Genomic DNA, 21,158 nt, shown 5'->3' with positions numbered 1-21,158 from the left:
TATTTCTAGGGACCATAGAATACAACAGAAATACATTTTAGTGTAGTTTGGTTGTAGTCAACTCATTAACAGTGAGACTCTACTATTTATAATTCCTTATATCACAAAGCACCTACCCATGTACCACTAATGTAATACTCAATGAAATAATTCACCTTCATAAAAGTGAACAAATTCACAAATTATTACTTTTTATTAAATACGAAGGGAAATCAGTTACATTTATGAATTTGGGATACAATGGTAGCAGGAGATTATGATTAGGAACATACACGAATAATTTAGTATTAGCTTTATAACATTTTCCCAAATTTTCATCATAATCATCTGAGAGAATTCTTTTGAATTATAATTTCTAGGTCTCAGTCACATATCTGGGACTATACCTAATGCTCTCCAAATGATTGCTGTACCACCAGGTTCAAAAACTACTTTTCTCTTTTTTTTTGGTACCGGGGATCGAACTCAGGACCTTGTACTTGCAAGGCAGGGACAGTGCCACTGAGCTACATCCTCAACCATAAGAACCACTTTTCTATTCTATTGGCTCAACAAAATAAGGGGCAGTGTAGTCGTAAACTTTCTATTCACGCAGGTCCTTCTCAGTTCTGACACATATGTAATAGTAGAATCATGTACATGCTAAAAACAATTCTCATTACTCCAATTCCAGAGCACTGCTAATATTATAAATTAGAAAGCTACCAATTGTTTCAAATTTGGTGAATTATAAAAATATTGTCACCTAAAGCTGCCTACTCTCTAAATGGCCTATCTGCATTTCCCATGACACTAAGATCTCTGCAACCTATATCTTTGTAAATGATGGATGCTAAAAGGTAAAATCCTAAAATATTTTCGTTGACCAGTACTTACATTTGGAATTTTATACTTTAAAAAACATGTTAATCAAAGTAAGATGAGTAACTGAGCAAGTTCAATACTCAATCAAGTGTCTAGTCACACTTTCCACTTTTTAACTGAATTCCTTACTTATGATAACTCCTAATTCCTATGTTTTCCAAGGGCTAGATATATATTTGAAGACTTTTGAAGCACATCCTTTACCATGCCTGAGATTTCATGATTACTTTTCTTTACCCAGTTGGAGGTATTGGGGATTAAACCCATGGTTTCCTATATGCTCATCCTTTACCACTAAGCTAAGTCACTAAGATACCAGTCTTCCCATATGTATTTATTATAGCTCTTCTTTCTCATGCTGCCTTCCTCAGCTCCACATCCCCAATCAGAGCCTCTATCTACCTGACTCTATACAGTGCATTTTTTACTAATCTGGTTTTGCTAATAAAAACAATGACTATTTAGGTAATTCTTCTAATTCTAGAGACTTAGTACGAGAATAAATGACACTAATTCTCACAAATATTCAACAGTCAGGACCAGGTATTTAGCTCAGTGGTTCCGGTGCCTGCTGTGCAAGCACAACGTCCCGAGTTCAATCCCCGGTCTCAAAATAAATAAATAAATAAAAATTTAACAGTCAGATATCACAGGCTTTCCAACTGTGGAGAAAGCACATAAGAGTCCCCACACTTCAGCATGTCTAGCCATCTTAAGCTCCCCACTGGAGGGAGGCTAATTCTATTTACAGATTTTCAGATTGACAGAATCCAACCAGCAAGGGAAAGTGTCCTTGATGAAGGCCTGGAGAGAGGCCCTCAAGACAGATTTTATTTGAAAGTTTAGTTAATTTATCCAAATATCTCTCTGCTTGATGACTAGCAACAACACACAATACCTATATTATGACATGATTATATTTAACTTCAAATATATTGCTTTAAGAGAATTTAGAATAATGAATCTTTTAAGGCTAAGAACAAGAGTTATTTTGGAATACTAAAACTCTAAGAATAAGTTGCTCAATAAATTTTTGAATTGACAATATATTTCAAAGTCAAAACAGCTTTATTTCATCTAAATGATACTGATATCCTAAGTCATAAATCCTGTTTTGTCATGCACTCAACTTATCATTGTCAGGTGTGTAAAACATGATACCTATTTTCTGTTAATAATATTGTACAGTGATAATATTTCATGATTAAGTTCTTTTGTTCCAAGAAATTAGCAGTATGACCAAACTACATAGATTTGGTATATTTGTGTGTGGGTGTGTGTATGTGTGTGGGTGACATACAAACATATAAAATGAGTTCATGGCTTTTTCAGGTATTGCTTAAAGAAACATTTTTCACTAAATCAAAACACAAATTTTTATAGGAAAAGGCATTTCAAGTGATGTGGAAAACAGGTACATTCTGAAAAAGGAGTAAATGTTTATATAAGTGCCTTCCTGTATTGTAATTAAGATAACCAAGTAGCTACAAGTCAATGATAGACCTTCTTAATCAACTTAACCTATTGTATTTACTTATAACAAGGCCAACAAGCATTACGAAGATGAAGAAATATATAACTTGGTATCTATCCTCAAGAAGCTTATGATCTTGTTGGAATAACACATCCTTATTAAATAAGGCAGTATCAGTTCAAAATATGGGAAAACTTACAAGCTCAGTAAAGACAGAAACATTAAAGAACAGATATTCTACCCTTTACAGTAAAAGCTGTGCATAGGCATTTCAAATGACTTGCCCAAGATCACACAGCTTATTTCAGTAGCAGGACCTTTTAGATCTTGAAACTCCCATTAAGTGATCAGTTGCTTTCAACATAGATGGGGGGGATACATAAAACCAACACATATCAGAGAAGTCATCAAAATCATCACTGGGGAGCCGGGGATTTAGCTCAGTGGTTCTGTCACTTGCCTTGCAAGCGCAAGGACCCGAGTCCGATCCCTGGTACCAAAAAAAACAACAACAAAAACAAAAAATCATCACTGGGCTTTTCTTTAGGACATAATACCACATGGATGCATTCTGAAAGAAAATGGTTAATATTCCAAATGTTCAGGACTGAGAATTCATTTCTCTTTGAATGTCTATCTGTACTACTTGTGTTTTTTGTACATTTTTAAGGTCATAAATTTATTTTTTCTCATTAAAAACATACATATTTAGAATAGAAATTTTGAAATTCCAAAAAGGAGTCATGTGGACAAAAGTTATGGACAAAATCAAATCAGAAAGCCTTACTCTTCTCAATATCTAATAACACACACACACAAAAAGTATAAAGTGAAGGTGTAGTTGATTGATAGAACATGTGCTTATTAGCATGCACTAAACTCTGGGCTTTGAGTCTCAACAGCACATAAACAAAAAAGTCCTGGCAGGCATAAGCTAATGACAAAAACAAATAAAGGCCTAGAAAATTCTACAAAAACACATTTCCCAGCTTTATCCTCACTTTCAAAAGCTGTACAGGCAAACAAAATCCGCAAATTTCTCACCGATATGCCAAATGTGGAAAAACATCAACTGACAGAAATTCTAATTCAATTATTAAAATTCTAAGAGTAAAGAATGTGTCAGGCCACCAAGCAGAAAAACTTACAGGTAAAAGAATAATTGTTGAAGTATAATGAAAAGATATTTACAAAGTTTTAAAAGAGATTTTAACTCATTTAGCGAAGATGTCATACACATATAAAGGTAAAAGGTACACCCTTATCAAGCATGAATATACTTAGTAGATAAAGCAAATAAAAGCCTTATTGGCACTGTGGCTATAACTCAGTGGTACTGAATGTGCCTACTATGCTTATGGCCCTGGATTCAATCCCCAGCACCACCAGAAAGCAAGCAAAGAAAGAAGAAGGAGGCCTTGTGTGTGTGTGTGTTTGGGGGGATGGTGTGGGCTGGGGAATCTAGAGAACTCAATACTGAAATCCAGTATGATTTGAAACAATTATACATGCAAATACACACACACAGACCTATCCTGTGGTGATCTTTTAATACACTAAAAGAAATAAAAGTAAACAAAAAAAATATAAAAAAAATTATAGTTGCAAATAGGTGGCAAATATATTTTGACAATATGTTAATAATTTATACAACAAAGATGAAAAATGCAGAAGATGCCTAAGTGTGCTAATTTTCAGAGTAGGGAGACACCTGGAATTGAAACATGCACCACAAAAAAGAGAAATTTTTAAAAAAACATAGATTAGAATCTTTGAGAATATTTTCTTTTGGATTTAATAAATATCCAAAATTTAGCAAACTCCTATAATCTGTTTTGTTAAATTCAGGAAAACTGAATACAAGCAAAACTTCTATTGGTCATGCCCTACTCTCCCCTCCCCTTCACCAAAAGGATCCTCTAATACTGCTTTAAAATATTTGTCATTTAAAAGAACATGAACAACTTTCCACATTTTTGTATATAAAACATAGACAACTACACAGAAAGTATATTTACACATATATCTTACTATTTTTCCTGTAAGTATCTTAAGGTAAAAACCAAAAACAGAATTACAGAATCACTGGCTCAAACTGTTTGAGAAAAGCATCTGAGCTAAATAACAAAACACTCTACATAAATAGGAAAAAATTTTTAAAGTACAATAAAACAATCTTCCTTTTGATTCAAGTATTACAAAAAAAGGACAACTTTTTTTTCTTTGGTTACTGCAAACTGAGTAGCGTAGGTATCTTATACAGGTACTGTTTCAAGTGGAATGACAATGAAAGAAAAAAGCAAATAGAGATGAAGTCTACACTACAAAGAATAGTAGGAGGTATAAAACTGAATGTTAAAATCCTTACATGAGAAAAGTGTGTATATACCCTATTCATTTAGTTTTAAAGTTATCTAATTGATTTAATAAAGTTCTTATTCAGTAGATCAATACCTAAGGTATTCTGTGCAAAGAAAAAAAGTAGGGTAAGTGGTACTATCACATATTTATTTGCTTTCAGCTCATTAATACACAACGTAGGTAAATGGGCCAACTTGTGAATAATTACTGAATCCAGTTGATTTGCTCAATTTGATACGTGTATCACTCTGAAAGTGAAATACAGAAGTCCAGCTGTTCCAACTGCACATCTTTCTGGGAATGAAAAGTGGCTTCTAGTCAACAGTATGTTGCTTAGCAAATAAAAATGACTTCATTTAGAATTTCAAGATCAAAGTAGGAAATAAACTGCTTTTTGAAAGAAATGTGTTACACACAAAGCACATTTTAAAAATGTTTAACTGATCTTGTGACCGAAACTATTACAAAAAATTGCACATTTATACATTAAGAACTTTTAAATAGGACTTTCTATTCTATTAGCAGATAGACATACAAAAACTATGAGTAAGTTTTATATCCATTTGTTCAAAATATAAAAGCACACCACTTATCAATCATTTTGCAGGCAAAACTTACAAAGGGGAAGATTAAATTTACTAGAATAATTCTTACAAAGATATTTGTGAAACTGGTGGATGGGAATGAAAAAATGATAATTTAAAAACACATAAATGATCATATGTTACTTTAACAGCCTTTTTCTGAGGTAAACACCTAAGGAGTTGGGGACATTCTTTCTTGAAAAGAATTCTTCATAAAATAAAAAGAGGTGTTAACACTGGTTTATAACTGGTCAAATTCTTAATTGTTTGCATTAAGGAACTTCTGAAGACTACACTGAAAGGAACAGTTAGAAATGCAGTAAGATATTAAGAACAAAGAAAGCAGGTAATATCTGATAGCTGAGTACCTTGCTGTCCAAGAGAAACCAGTCACAAAATTAATTCAAAATTTTCTGCTTCCCACACTAAATAACAAACAAAAAACAAGGTGAAACGAATTACAATTTTAATATGTAATAATATTGAAAAGCTGAGGTGTTTTTAAATTTGGTACTCATACTAAGTCTTTGAAAGCTGGTTTTTATTTTAAATTTACAGAAAATCACAATTCATATGCTAAATTATCATAAAACATCTGTTGCTCTGTATCTTTTATAAAATTTACAGTACAAAAGCAGATTAATGTTCAAGCGTTCCGAGCATAAAGGTTGTATAACAACTCAAACAAGTGTCAGTTTTCATATTTAAATTCATACTACATGAAAATTCAGTTTCTCAGTCAGACTAGCCACATTTCAAGAGTTCAAAAGCCACATCCAGCTAATGGCTACTTTAATGGATAACAAAAGTAGAGAACTATCTATCTTCCTGTAGTTAAAATTACATATGAAATTCAAGTTTCAACAATTTAGCATATAAGCCACAAATAATCTACAGTAAGTTATATTCTAAAATGACAGTAATGCTCTAAGCACAGAGAAGAAACATGCCATACTGTTACAAATCTTTAAAACATAACCAAACAGAAAAACTGTATGAAAGACTTAGATGATTAAAAAGATAAATCCAGAAAGAAGAAATCTACACAGCCAATAATTTATTTTTAAAAAGTGGTCAACATCCGTGGAGAATGTAAATTAAAACTACATTTATTGGGTTGGCAAAATTGAGACATAATTGTTGGTAAAACTTACAAAATAAAGAGATGTATCATAAACTGCTGTGGGAGTATAAATTGGTATATCCAACATGGAAAAGTGTGGCATAATGTAGTAAAGTTGAATATATACATAGTCTAAAATGTAGCGATGTGTGTAAGAATCCATGTATATGAACATTCATAGTGGCATTATCTGTAATTGCTAAAAACTGAACATACAAAATGTCCATTAATATTAGACTTGTTAAATTGTGGATTATTTCAAAAAAGACACAATACTATAGACAGTATACAAAAATATACGAAGCACAGCTAAATATACAATCTAGGTAAAACCTCTGCAACAGGAGAATTTAGAAAAGATATGAAATAATATATAATCCAGTTATGTATAGAAAAAAAAAAGCAAAATTAATCCATATTACTTAGGGATGCTGATAGGTGGTTTATAAATGCTAGAAAAAAAAAGCAGTAAATAATTACCGTAAAAACCCAGTAAGTGATAAAATTCGGGAGGAAAGTGGAATGTCAGGAATGGGTGAGAAAAAGTTAGTTCTCAGGACCTACCAATGTTCTACTTCCTGACTTGGGTAGTGGTTACACAGTTCACTTCACAGTCGTTCATTACGTCTATGTTTTATGCACTTGTCTATGTATTCTCTATCTTAAGGAAAAGATTTAACAATTGTATCTGAGACACATTAATTGCCTTGCTATATTTTTTTTGAATGACAAGACGGAAGACATTTGGTTTTCAAATGAAAAAATTTAAGGCACAGAATAGTTTTGATTCCATCTGACAAGATTACTATACACACTGAAAGTAGTACTACACAATGATACATAAATAGGGTCCACTGCCAAAACTTGTAGAAAATAAAATGTAGAAAAATAGTAACTTTCACATCCCAAAGAACCCGCATTATACAATTAAATACATAATATGTAAGAGAAATTATAGATTTCTTAAACAGACACGTTACCCTTCCAATTATCTTTACAAAAGATAACTGAAAGATCAGAATGTTTTCAATTAAGATCGTATGAAATTAATGTGAAAAAGAATATGCTAATTCTTCAAAGTACCTAGACAAAGGAAACCCGAAAGACTGAAATTTAAGATTGTACTACACGAAGGTGAAAAACGTGCTATTTCAACATAAAAGTCCAAACACCTATCGTAAAAATTTATCATCTACGCTACATGAAGGGAAAACTTTAACGACGGCCCTTCTCTCTTTTTCAATCCTAAAATTCAGAATCAAGAACTACATACACAATCCCACACAAGGCTCTGAGAACAGGCACTGACTTGACTTGCAGCAACGCGAGACCTGGAGGGAAATTCGACTGAAGTCTTCCCTGCCTGTTCCTTCCCCCCAAACACTCCAGAATTCAGACAGGTTTACAAGGTAACTAATGATAGGCACTACACCCAATATAAGCGATGCTACCACGGAGGTGGCTGAAATCCCCACACCAGACTTCTCTATTCTCTGCTAGGTCTCCTGCTGTGAACTCTGGAATGTCATTTGACTCACCTGCCCAGGCTGCCCAGCTCTCACAGCACTCTTATCTTCACCCACAAATCTCACCTACAATCCCCATGCAGAAGTAGTCTTCTCAGTACTCACTACACTAGCCAGCGATTCGTCGACAGGCTCACGGGGAGGCCAAGGGACAGAACGAGCCCGCCAGGTTTTGGCCTGCCCGGCCTAGACAAGCCTGCCTCCTCACCACACTCCCAGTCTCCACAGCTTTCAATCCTCCACTTTCGACTCGCCATCCGCCCTGGGCGCAAAGACCTTCATTGTGAAGCCAGCCTAACTCATATTACCTCTCGCAAAAAGTCTGCCTTTAGGAAGGCAACGCCGGGATTCTATAACAGCGGGAACCTATTCACCAGCTCAGCCCGCCACGTTCACCGTTCAGCTTCACCTGCTGCTGCCAGCGGTACACGACCACTCCCAGAATACCCCGCGCACAGACCGCCTCTCCTCTCAAACCCCTCCTGCCCAAACACGTGACCTCCTTCCACGCCCACTTCCGCTCCTCCACTTTCCCTTAGGAGGGAGAGGGAGTTGGGGGAGTTAAAGAGTAGCTACTTCCTCCTCCTCCCTGACCCCGCCCCTCTACCCCCTGCTACAATGCCTTCCGGGTCGCGAGTGCCTCGGAGCCTTCTGGGAAAACATCTCATTTCCTCCCCTCCCCCTCCTCCTGACTTCAACCAACCAGCCTCCCGTCAGAGAGGAGCATGCGCAGTGAGTTTCTCCCATCTCTTCTACCCGAACCCCCCCTCCCCCCCCAAGCAGAGAGACCCCAGCAGCAGCAGCAGCTGATGATGAAGAGAGAGGCTGTGGCAAAGGGGGGGCACCTTTTATTTCTATTTTTAAAGGGACAGGACACTAATTTTACCCCACTTCAACCTTGAATTGAGGGGGGTGGGGGGGAAGGTGGCTGAGTTCCTTCCCCCACCCTCCAGCCCTGAGCCCTGAGAGAGAGATTGAGCCTGAGAGAGAAGGAGAAGGAGTTTCTTCTTCTTCGAAAAACCCCATCTAAGACTCATACCCCCTCACCCTTCCACTCGCCTCCCTCCTGAGCCCCCTCCACCCTCCTTCTCTTTGGCCGTGAGAGGAGGAGAGAAAGAGACCAAAAGCCTCTTAGCAACACAGACCTTTTGCTGCTGCTGCTGCTGCTGCTGCTGCTGCTGCTGCTGCTGCTGCTGTTGCTGCTGTTGCTGTTGCTGCTGCTGCTGCTGCTGCTGCTGCTGCTGCTGCTGCTGCTGCTGCTGCTGCTTGGCCCTGGCTGGAGACATCTCATTACACCCAGGAGCAGCCACTTCCCCAGCTCTCCTCCTCCTCCTCCTCCTCCTCCTCCTTCTCCTCCTCCTCCTCCTCCTCCTCCTCCTCCTCCTCCTCCTCCTCCTCCTCCTCCTCCTCCTCCTCCTCCTCCTCCTCCTCCACTCCCCCCCCCTTTATTACCCTTTGTGTCATCCTCCACAGCTCCAGGGAAGGCATTCAAAAGTGGGGGGCAGGAAAGGTAAGTGTGTCTGTGGGGGCTTCCTCTGGCACTGACTTTCACTCCGGGGCAACAGTGGCACCAAACCACATACGCAGTGGAGCTCCGGTGTGAGGAGGGGGTGGTGCGGGGGGGGGTGAATGAAGGAGGGGTTGGAGTGGGGAGGGATGTGTAAGGTGGGATGCCCATCCTGTCAGGGGAGGAAGGGCACTTTTATTTTTATTTGCTGTTGTCAAAAGTGGTTTCTCTCCTCCAGCTAACATCTGATTGTGCCTTGGTCCAGTGGGGGAGAATACAAAAACAACCCCCTCCTTCCTCCAATGAGGCGCTAGGGAAAGAGAAAGAGGCACACTTTGTAGATGTCACTTAAAAAAAATTATTTGGAGAGCTTTTTTCTTTTTCCTCAGGAAAAGCTCTATTGCATTTGTTTCTCAGTGGGAAAATGTCGGGATCCGGATTGTATTGGAACTGCTTATCCATTTGTAAACCTAAGTGTTTTCCTCTTTTTGGTCCTGTATGTGATTTGGATATTGACTTGAGCGTTGGAAGACTTGATTGTTTTTTGCGTTACCGATCTAATTTCTCCATTTTTCGTTTTGTCTGACTTACATAGAGAATTTCAAATTTTTAGTTGATAGAGGCCTTTGGTTGGGATTTGACTTATATTATTGCTTTTTTATGCTAAATATTTGTTTTATATATGAGTATATAAAGTCCAAAGCACAAAATGCTTAAAGTTTAAATGCCACTGATATTAGCTTTTCTACAAATGCTCTTAGTATTTATTTTCCATAAGATGAAAATATTAGCTATTTCATAATTAACTGTGTATTTTTCTAATCTTTGTAACTTGTGTGAACAGGCAATCCCCATTGAAAACTTTATGTTGTTCTGGCTGCAAGGAAGGCCTACCTTCTCCATCAATAGTTTGGTGGATTGGTACCACTTTCAGTTTTAACTGAATTATTCATTTACTGTTGTAAATGGAGATGAGTTTTACATCTCCTGGGGTACTGAATCAAATTGCTTACTATATGGGAAAGGAGACAGTTTTTTAAAATATATTTTTATGAGTCAAAGAAATCATGAACTTATAATTTGTAATATATTACTTGTAGTTACATATAAATTGGAGGGTAAATCCAGATTTAAGCTTATAGAAAAACGATTTGGGTAAAAATCACTATTCTCCATTTTTACATGGTATGTTCTTAGTGAATAGCTTTCATTCAGTGCTGTATTTTTCACAAATGCTAGTAAGTATGTTTCTGATGTAGGTCTTCTAGGGCTTACATTGGAAAGTGGTATTTTGTATATATTTCTTTATCCTTTCCTTAGAGATATATACACACATATTGCCTCTGTCTGTCTCTCTCTGTCTCTCTCTCACACACACAGACACATTATTTTTTTTTCTTGTAGCTGCATTGGTATCTCTGATCCCATAATTTATGTCAGCAAAAAATATTCCTCTGTAAAACAGCAATCTTGTGATCAGACTGGCAATATGAAAACAGCAATTTGACCAACTAGAAAGGATTGAAAAAATTTAAATCTAGAAGGTTATTCGACATAAATGTCATAAAATACATGAATATGTTTAATTTTTTATTTTCTTAATGATAAAGGAAAACCATAATATACATATTTAAGTGTCTGAGATGCTTCGTATAGGCAGAAACTTGTTCTGTAAAATTTTAATTACCTACTCTGTGCGAAAGTAGCCATTTACACATGGAAGAAAAGCCGTGCAGCAGTAAACAATATGGTTTTATTTCTCTTATTCTTGTTATAAAATTGAGTAGTTTCTTACCTTTCTCTGAAGTGTAATTGGTGCACTTAAGCAGAAATCTGTGCCAACTTCAGGTTTCTATCCCAATATTAATACTACTATTCCACCTTCATTTAAGATTATTTGTCCTCACCTTAAAAACCTCAGCAAACTTAACATAAGAGATACAAAGTAGAACTTAGTGAAAAAAATCAATCTTGAAGTAAGCAAATTGTGTAGATAATTGAGGTAGTAGTTGCCCATGGGGCAGATGAGTCAAATTTAGTTTTGAGTTTGTATTTGTTTCCCTTTGAAAATGTTTCTTATCCTACCAACCCTAGGGTAACCCTTTCATGGTCGGATGATTTCAGACTTAAGTTGGATAATGATTTATGCTTACAAAGCCTTTTATTTTATTTGTGTTATGCTTTTAATTTTTAAGTAGTAAGAACTACTGAGGTTTAAGATGGTAATTTACAAGTAGATGTTGTCTTGGCCATCACTTTATTCCTCTCTTCATTTTCCATATTTCTGGAGTTCAGAGACTTGAAGGAACTTGTGAAAAGTTCCAGGGTCTGTGAGTAGGTGGCTGAGAAGTTACAGAACTCAGGTCTCTTAACACCTACTATACTAACTACCTCAGTGTCCTTTATCAGAAAAGAAACTGTCATACATAATTCTGTGCATAGCACTTAAGGGTTTTATATATGGAGGCACATTTTTAAAGGAATATTAAGGTAAATAATGTTAGAGCTATAATTTATCCATTCACAATTCAGTCATTTGTTATTGATCTTTAAAAGAAGCATTCACTTTACTCATTGCGGATTACTGTTTTGACAGTTATTTCTACTTCTTTAATGCTTATTCACCCCCCAAACTTCCAGTTAATTTGGAAATATACTTACTGTTCTTGTACTAAGGACCCATACTATTAAAAAAAGAAATAGAATTCATGTTATATTACAAATGTTTACCTATGAGTCTTGCCTTAGTGAACTACTTAAGGACACAAATATTTTGGCTTTCTTGAAACTTGTGTCCCTCACTTTCAACCCAATATGTGGTGTACAGTAGGCTCCACTGATTGTTTATCATAATCCATTTGAATTTTGGAGTCAGACATATTTGAATTTCTTTACTCTCAAATATGAAATTCTTTTCCTCTCCTCCTTTTTACCTTCTTCCCTGCTGTAATTTTCAGTCATGAAAGTTTTTCAGAATTTTTTCCTTATTTCTACTGTGGCTTTCATTTTTTCTTATTAACAGCCAGATTAATTACTGTTAACAATGTGGTACTCTTAATAAGAAGTAAAACCCTTTTCCTTTCTAATCCTTATATAGGATGGAATTTGACAAAAGTGATTTATTTTGAATAGACTGATTTTTTTCACATTAAGTATTTATAAATGTTCAGAAGGCACTTAAATTTCATTTCATTGAGTGAATGGTACAATAGGGTGTTGGGATGATTAGCCCGCCTTTACCAACTCTGTAAAGCAACTGTTACTTAGGTGACATGTTTCCCTGACTTTGTTTTTTTGGTCCTTACCCAGACAATTACCAACTTTCCAGTTTTCTGTGGATATGAAGATTTACTCCTAGTCATCAGTGGGACCCCATGAAGTCAGCCAGAAAGCCTATGTCCAACTTATGTACCTTTGCAAATGTGTCTGTATTTGGAATGTATATGAATAATAGATTATGCTTAGCTTTCATTAAACATATATGGAGCGTCTACTGTCTGTCAGGCACTGTATTAGGATGAAAAACAAGGATGGTCCCCGTAACTTATTGTGAAGTGATTTTTAAATTGTATCCACAGTATATTGGTCATATCTATATTTTGGTTTACCTAAATACACTTTTTATTGACTAAATAGGTGGGGAAAGTGTATGTTTGAGAAGGATATTGCTGTATTTTATTAAAATAGAAAAATATAAAGAAAAAAATTTCATTTAATACTGTATTCTGGGCATTTCTATTCTTTATATAGTTCACTAATTTTAGACTATGAAAATAGTTGTGGCTACCATTGCTGGAATTTTACTGTGCTAACCATAATTCTTTTGAAGATGATCCACACACTGCATTAAATTTTTTTCAAAAAAAAACCCCTCCAAACTTTATTTTTTTATGAAAGTAACTTTGTTCTGTCTATATTTCATGTAATAGGTTATGTTTTATGGTTTATTAAAAACATTGTACATTTCCATTTTGAGGTTTTAGGTATTTTCTACCATATTTTAAGCAAATCTAACACCATAATTTAATTCTTGTCCAATAATTAGCATGTACTTTTTAGTAGTTTTTAGTTTTTAGTATGTAGGAGGTACACTTCCAAATTCTCGTAAGAAACTTTGCCATTTTGTTTCTAAAACTATTATAGAATTTAATCCTCATTCTGTTATGTTGCTTCTATAATATTAGTAAAGTGAGTTAGAATTTTCTTAGTCCATGGGTATTTCAAACACAAAGAATCCTGTCTCAGTTTCTGTCATAGCTTTCATATGTAATGGAAAAGTAGATTAGAAATACTGCTATGTTCACTTTTCCCTCAATATGTACAAGGTGTGATAAAATTCAGTGAATGGTTAAATTTTTAAAAATTTATTACAATAAAAGACACATTGCTATTAATCCTCCTCACAATACTCCCCTTCACTCTGAACACACTTACCCATCATTTTGCCACTTTCTGAAGCAGTTCTGGAAATCCTCTTTCCTGAGTGTCTTTAGTTGTGCTATCTTGGCTGCCTCCATGTTCTCAGTTAATTCAAATCATGTACCTTTCATGGTCATTCATGAAAAAGGACTTCCAGAACTTCTTGAGAAAGTAGTAAGAATGATGGGATATGTGAAAGGAAATATTTTGAGGAGGGTTAATGTCTTTTACTATAATGAGTTTTGAAAATTTAAATATTCAGTGTATATTTCAGTCATATAAGCATGTTTTAGAGTAATGTTGATACAGCAGCTTGGAAAGGTAGACTTCTGAATGGTAAATTCAGATCTCTTTCACATTCATTCTTAATTTCCATTTTAGTAGTAATTATAGTTATCACTTATTTTAAGTGTTTGGCACTGTGATAAATATATACGTTTCAGCCAGTCATTCCTTCCAGTGCTCTTTGTGAACTTTGCATTGTTGTCCTTATGTGACAAATGAGAAAATCAGTTACCAACCAAAGAACACTTCATCACTATCCAACAGAGTACTCTATCACGTATCTATGACACTTTCTAGTTTAGAACACAATCACAGTAAAAATTTTTGTCATTTGTACTCTGGAAAGCATTAGTAAAATCATGACCCTCATAGCCATTGACAGAGTAATAGAAATTTCTAAAGACGTTTGAGGACAGAAAACTAAACAAAAAACTCAGTTCTTTATAAGGAACAGAGATACAGACCAATGTGCAACTTAAGATGGACATAAATGCAGTTTTTTTCTTTGTATTGCAAATTTGGGCCTTCTTTCTATTGAACTTCCTTTAATGTGTATTGAACTACATTTAGTAGCATTTTCTCACATGAAGTTTAGAGGTTCCAACAGTATGTGACACTATGAAAATGTACTAAAAAAATTTTATTTAAATGTGTTGATAGTAGAATACATCTAAACAAATGGGAATTTATATTATCTATTGCTTTGGTGCATATATATATATATATATATATATATACACACACAAACACACACACACACATATATATATAAATATATATATGTACCCATTATCTTCTGAACTCATAACATTTTCCTAATTATATTTCACATATAAGATTAAGTCAATGAATTTTTCAGTATTAAAGTCAGAAGTATTTTTAGTATAAGAATGGACAACTTTGAATTCTCTAAGTACCTAAATTATTTAATAGTTGTTTTTTAGAACGGAACTGAATTAAAATATTTTCAGTGTAAGCTAACCAGCATTATTTTTCACATTTTCCTTTTAAGAAAAGAAGAGCAATTTATATTTTTTCTTTTCTTAATTATCTTTCATGTCCATCCTAAGTAAATGCACATTTTTATACTGTTTGCTTATCTTGGCTCTATCATCTTATAAGCATTATGCCAGTGCAGTTTGAACTAGAGTTTGGAAACATTTAAAAAACATTTAAAAATGCTAAAGGAAGCAGGAACCAGGACATGGTGATGACCACCTGTAAACCCAGTACTCTGGGAAGCTGAGGCAGGAGAATTGCAAGTTCTAGCCCAGCCTGAGCGACTTAGTGACTTAGATAGACTCGGTATCAAAATAAAAGTAAGGGCTAAGGATGTAGTGCAAAGACCCTAGGTTCAATCCCCAGAACACCGCCCCCCCAAAAAAGCTAAAGGAATGTTCTGTATCATATGTTGTTACAATTCAGAAAGAGAAGTTTTTTTACAAATGGTTCCTGGCTTATAAGAGCAATAAATTATCAGTAGACTAGAATAAATCTGTAGTCCTAAAATTTATTTAATTTTCTTAAGTAACTTGAAAATAATTCAGTTAAAAGTAAAGATTCTAACTCTAAAGTGTTTTCTGTTTAAGATATTTCTATATCATGTGATGTCTAAGAAGTTGTAATAACTTAGTATAACTCTTCAAAGAAAAAAGGTAAAATACAGGTTTATACATATTAAGGTATATATTCTAGCTGGACATAATGGGAAATTGTCAATTTGATACTGAACCTAATGTAAAGCTTATATACTTCATTCAGAGTTGGCTGTGACAATTTTGAATTATTTCAGTTGACCTATATAATCTTTTCTTAGAGAATTTGTAATTAAATTCTGTATCAAGTATATTATTAGAATATATTGTTTTAAAGGATGAAAATGAGTTATGTAAATCAATTTCAACTTGAAATGGTAAAATAATTTTCTACATAGATACTGTACCAAGTTCTTTGCCAAGCAATCAGGATTCCAGCAATGAGACAAAATTCTTGTTTCATGCTTGTATTAAAACTTACATTCTAAATGGATGCAATGGCCTATGCTTGTAATCCCATCTACTTATCTCAGGAGACTAAAACAAGAAGGATCACAAGTTTAAGGGCAGCCTGTGCAACTTAGTGAGCCTCTATTTTAAAATAAGAGATAAAAATGGCTGAGTATATAGCTAAGTAGCTGAGTACCCTTGGGTTTAATGCCCAGTGCTGAAAAAAAAGATTCCATTTTTATGCTTTTTTTTTTAACTGAATGTATCTCTGTTTAAACTTTCTTAAGAATGATTGAGTGCTAAATTATATTTAGGTTTATCCTTGCAGTCACAGCTATTGTTCTTTATAAACACGAGTCCAGAAATGTCTACTAATTTGTTGGCCATTAATTAATCCATACATACTTAGGTTGTAGAAATCACAAATGTTGGGAGATGGAGGTATTTCACATTCTACAAATTAAAATGCTGATTTTTAAATAACTTGCTTTCTTGGAATATAGTGATCTCAACAACAGCTACTATGTGAAAAAAGTTCTTTTGTTTATTTGAGAAATGTGAAGCTTTTCATTAATAGGTTATTAAATGACATTAAAACATTTAGAAAATCAAATCCATGATTTTCTAATGATAGGAATTTTGAAGCTATTATTTTAGTATTTTTCCAAGATAATTTTTCTTCCACATTTATCACACTGGAGTTTATGCTGAAGGTTTTTTGGCCATTTTAGAGACTGTAATCTAGTTAAAAGGTTTGTTTATGCTTTGCATCTCTGTCCTGCTGATGGTATTAGAATGCAGGCAAGAGCCAGACATCTAACAGTTTATAACATTAAACTTCAATTAACGCTACTAGATGTCTGAAAGCTCATACCAGCTAGAAATATCACTCACAACAATGTTAGTGATTTTGTGTAGCCATGGGCTTTCCTAACTCTTACTGCTACTTAAGAAAAATTTTGTGAGGTGTTAACGTTGAATTATTTCATATTATAAAATGAAGCTTATTTTTTCCTAGAAGTAATATATTTTTAATTTTTATGTTTTATATTTACATGTTTGCAGTACATAACATTTACAGGAGAATGGTACATGTGCTTAATACATCTCAATTCTTTTCCATCATCTTCATCTCCCATCCCTTTTTCCTCCATCTTTGGTACCATATTAATAATTATTTTTGATAATGATATCTAGTTTAGTTGTTTTTAAAAGTAATACATTCATAGTAGATGTTACTTTTTTGCTCAGTTGATTTGAGTTCCTTTTGGAGACTATAACAATATGTTGCCTATTAGAAAATAAAACAAGTGGTCACATTATTCCTGTGTTCTTGTGTGTATGAAACAGCCTAGGCCTACAATACAAATTTTAATTAAATTTTAGGTTGTTTTCCTGAGCTACTACTATTGCTGTTAATGGTTTCTGTGTGTTACATATGTTGGTAACCTGTTTCAGAAGTTTTTATTTTTTTCTTTTTAACTTAAGAATTCTTTAAGAAAATTTCTTCAGCTGCCTCTCTGTTTTTGTACAGTTTCCCTAGCCCATTTGGAAAATGGCTTCAGTTGTATGATTAGTTTTTCTTATGGTAGGGAAATTTGTTTTATACATCTTTGTTTTCAAAAAACTGAATTTTAGTTTTTGTAATTTTAGACCTTGATTAACAAGATATTATGCATTTTTTATGTGTAAACACTTTTTATTGGTTTAAATTTATGGTAGGTTTAAATATCATTTAGGCAGGATGAAAAATATTAAATTGAATGAATTGATGGCAAAATCCCTCACAAAATATGGAAATGGAAAGATAGGCATGACTCGTTTACTTAGGCACTGAAAGAAACAATCTACTTACCTTGAAATAGCAAGATAGAAATTTAGAAAACGAGTGAATTCTGAAAGTAAGAACTAAAAATAACTATGCAGAATTTAGAATTACAGGTGAAATACTTGGACAGATTTCTAAAATAAGCTAAACTGAAAAGGAAGTCTCAAAATAATATGCATGGTATGATCCTATTTATGTAAAAATACATGTATAGAATATTGGTAATGTTTAAGAATGTGTCACACAGGTATATAATACACATTTTATAACATATAGACTATATACATAAAGCACACATCATATAAATACATTAAGCAGCTGTCTGAAAGATATAAACCAAATTACATCTTTTGTGTATAGAACATGTATATGTGGGATGCTGGAAGGTTGAAGAACTCAATGTTATTTCAGCATTACATGGTTTTATTTTTAACAAGCTTATATTCATTTAGTAATTTTGTAGTGGAGAAATACGCTTATGTGTTAAAGAAATGATAAAAAAAATGACCCAGGAAAATTGCAATGTTGGCCAAATAGTCACATGAGTATATCTCTTCCATACCTTGTAGAAAATTTAGTGTTTTCTAACAAGCATCATAGGTTGGTACGGGAAAAAAGCTTGTCCAACTGATCTAGTTTTATCTAAGAGGTTGAAAATAAGGGATATAATCTATACTGATTTTTAAATATTAAGATCCACCTTAGTGAAAAATCGATTTCTCACTATCCTGGGAAAGTATAAACTGGGCTGCTGCTGATGGCAAAGGATACCAGTTATAAAGTTGTAGACAGTTTTAGTCAGAGGCCAGATAGAATACATAGGCCTAAGATATATATTCTTTTATTATTCAATCAATGATCCATATTATTACATGTTCACTCATAATACAGTTGACATAGTCATTGAACAATTCTGTAATGTTTTCTGTATTCAGCTACTGACTGGTTTGAGTGCAGGGAAAAAGTGAAATACAGGATTTGAAGACTGAACACTTAGAGTTCAAAAGTGATCAGACATATATTTGAAATAATTTGGGAAACTTTATAAAATAAAACTGAGCTGAATATGTAAATATGCTTAGTAAAAGAGCTGTTAGGATTTTGTAGAGATAATGTTGTTTTGGGGGGAAGACATGAGTTAATCAGGTTTAAGTAGGGAAGTACTAGGTTGTTACAGAAGAGGATGATTCAGGTAGAAACAAAACTTCCAATGGGGTGAAGAGATTGGTAAGCTTATTTTTATTTGAATACCAAGTTTAAAATTCAAGATTACCTGGTAAATTAGGGAAAAGTTTAAAAATAATGACTCTTCAAATTTATGTTTTTGAATGCTTATTTTCCAGAATGTAGATCAGAAAAAGAAAAAAATGGGGGGGAGTACCTTGCACAAAAATTAGGGAACTGAATAGCTCTTTGCAATTATGATTAGAAAATCTATTGGAGTCTGAAGTATGTATATTCAGATATGAGTTGGAAATGAAACACTAGTTGAAAAGAGCAAAATATGCAAGAATACTGAGGGTTTTTTCCTGTCATAATTAAAATTCATACCCATGTTTGTCCATGAGACAGTTTGTAAACACTACATAATTAAAAAATATATATATAAATATACACACACACACAGAAATACTACAAGTAACGAAAGAATATAGCTTGTTTTCTCCATTTACTTTACAAATCTTGTTTGTATTTCTAGGTAGCCCTATCATGTAAATTACCACCGCAACTACTCTTACCACCAGGAATTTTTTCTTCTGAAAATAGGCAAATTTAATCATGCTCTATCAAATTTGGCTCTGTATCTTGTTTTTAGCTAAAAAGATAGTGATTTTGCTTTTAAAATTATGCAGTTGTCATTGACTCAGTATTTGTTATCTCTTCTTAAAATGATTTGCTAGTATCTTCAACAAATACATGGTGATACCTATTATGTGCTCACTGGGATCATAAACATATATCTTGGTGTTCTAGAACTTATATGTTAGAGACAGAGAACAATATTAATCTAGCAATCACACAAATAAATACAAAATTTGAACTTTTCAATTGCTATAGGGAGGCACCTGACACTTAGCTTTAAGAAAAAGAATTTGACCAATCAGTGGGATCTAAAAAGGGACACTTTTTTGAGGAAGTGTTCATTTAGCGGAGACCTCCATGAATAAGTGAACTTGATAAAGATGTAGAAAGAGTGTCTTGAGAAGGAGCATTGTGTATAAAGATCCTGGGAAGAGGGGGAGAGTAGTGCCCAAAATTTTAAAAAAAGATCAGCTTGGAAGAAGCTTAGAGAAAGAAAGGTTGCATGATGAAGTGATGCTGGAGAGTTAGATAGGAGCCTTATGATTAATATTTAAACTTAGACTAAAAGTCTTTATGCTCAGTGGAAAAACTTACTAATTATAGCAGGATTGTGTTGTATGAGATAATTGTTATTCCAGTCTAAAATTCATAATGCAGTTAGATGTGGTGGGCCAAGTGTGTAATCCCAGCACTCTGAGAGGATGAGGTAGAGCTTAAGTTCAAATCCATCCTAGGCAACTTAGTGACTTGGCAAGACCTTGTCTCAAAATTAAAAAAAAATAAAAAGGGGCCTAGGGATGTAGCTCAGTATAAAGTCCCATGGCTCAATCCCCAGTACCACAACAATAAACCAAGAAACAAATAAATAAAACTCATGCTGCTTTTTCACATAGAATCATGGTTACAGCGTCAGGTCTCAAAAATTCCTTATAACACTGATAACATTAGAAACTAGTGAATATAGCATAGTGTCCTAAATAGAACCAGGCAGAAGATAAAAAACAGGATTAAAAACAATGTCTGTAAGGGTGGAGGGGGGTGAAGGGCACATAGGTAATGGGGAAAAAGTAAGAACCAAGATACATCATGTACAGGTACAAACACCCAATGATAAATGTAAATGAATTATATACCTAAAATGTACCAATAAAGGAACTTAAGAAAAAAATAATGTCTGTATTCAAAAGAGAATGTCCTAATTGTGATTGGCTAAGCTGTGAATAATGAAGAAAAAGAAAAAGCCTACTTCAAATATACTACTAGGCTGGTATAAGAGAGATCTTAACAGATGATGCCAAGGGACACAATCCGTTGCACAACTTGAGAAGACCCGTCGCTGGCACCTAAATATAAGACAATGTAATATCGGGAGCAAATTACGGGAAAGAAATAGTAGAAG

General features: G+C 34.2%; 2 protein-coding genes across 16 annotated transcripts in view; one reads left to right on the top strand and one right to left on the bottom strand.

The window, feature by feature from the left end:
• Orc4 (origin recognition complex subunit 4) overlaps positions 1-9,281 on the bottom strand; it is an 87,065-nt gene extending 77,784 nt beyond the window's left edge. For 5 of the 9 annotated variants that reach the window (XM_087210038.1, XM_087210039.1, XM_004869984.4 and 2 more), the window contains exon 1: positions 8,241-8,536. The gene's annotated coding sequence lies outside the window, so the exon portion shown is untranslated. Of the gene's footprint in view, positions 1-8,240; positions 8,537-9,077 lie in introns of those variants that run through there. The other 4 variants (XM_021248423.2, XM_021248424.2, XM_087210040.1 and 1 more) reach the window with 3 other exon arrangements.
• Positions 8,524-21,158, top strand: part of Mbd5 (methyl-CpG binding domain protein 5) — a 437,449-nt gene continuing 424,814 nt past the window's right edge. For 3 of the 7 annotated variants that reach the window (XM_087210016.1, XM_087210030.1, XM_087210012.1), the window contains exon 1: positions 9,269-9,442. The gene's annotated coding sequence lies outside the window, so the exon portion shown is untranslated. Of the gene's footprint in view, positions 8,665-9,268; positions 9,443-21,158 lie in introns of those variants that run through there. The other 4 variants (XM_087210018.1, XM_087210009.1, XM_087210028.1 and 1 more) reach the window with 2 other exon arrangements.

The sequence above is a fragment of the Heterocephalus glaber genome, unplaced genomic scaffold (assembly GCF_053883595.1).
Source record: "Heterocephalus glaber isolate CG9 unplaced genomic scaffold, H.glaber_assembly_v1.0 deba00001097, whole genome shotgun sequence".
In the NCBI taxonomy this organism is placed as follows: domain Eukaryota; kingdom Metazoa; phylum Chordata; class Mammalia; order Rodentia; family Bathyergidae; genus Heterocephalus; species Heterocephalus glaber.
Note: the sequence above shows the minus strand (reverse complement) of the source record. Positions and strands in the feature narration are given on the sequence as shown.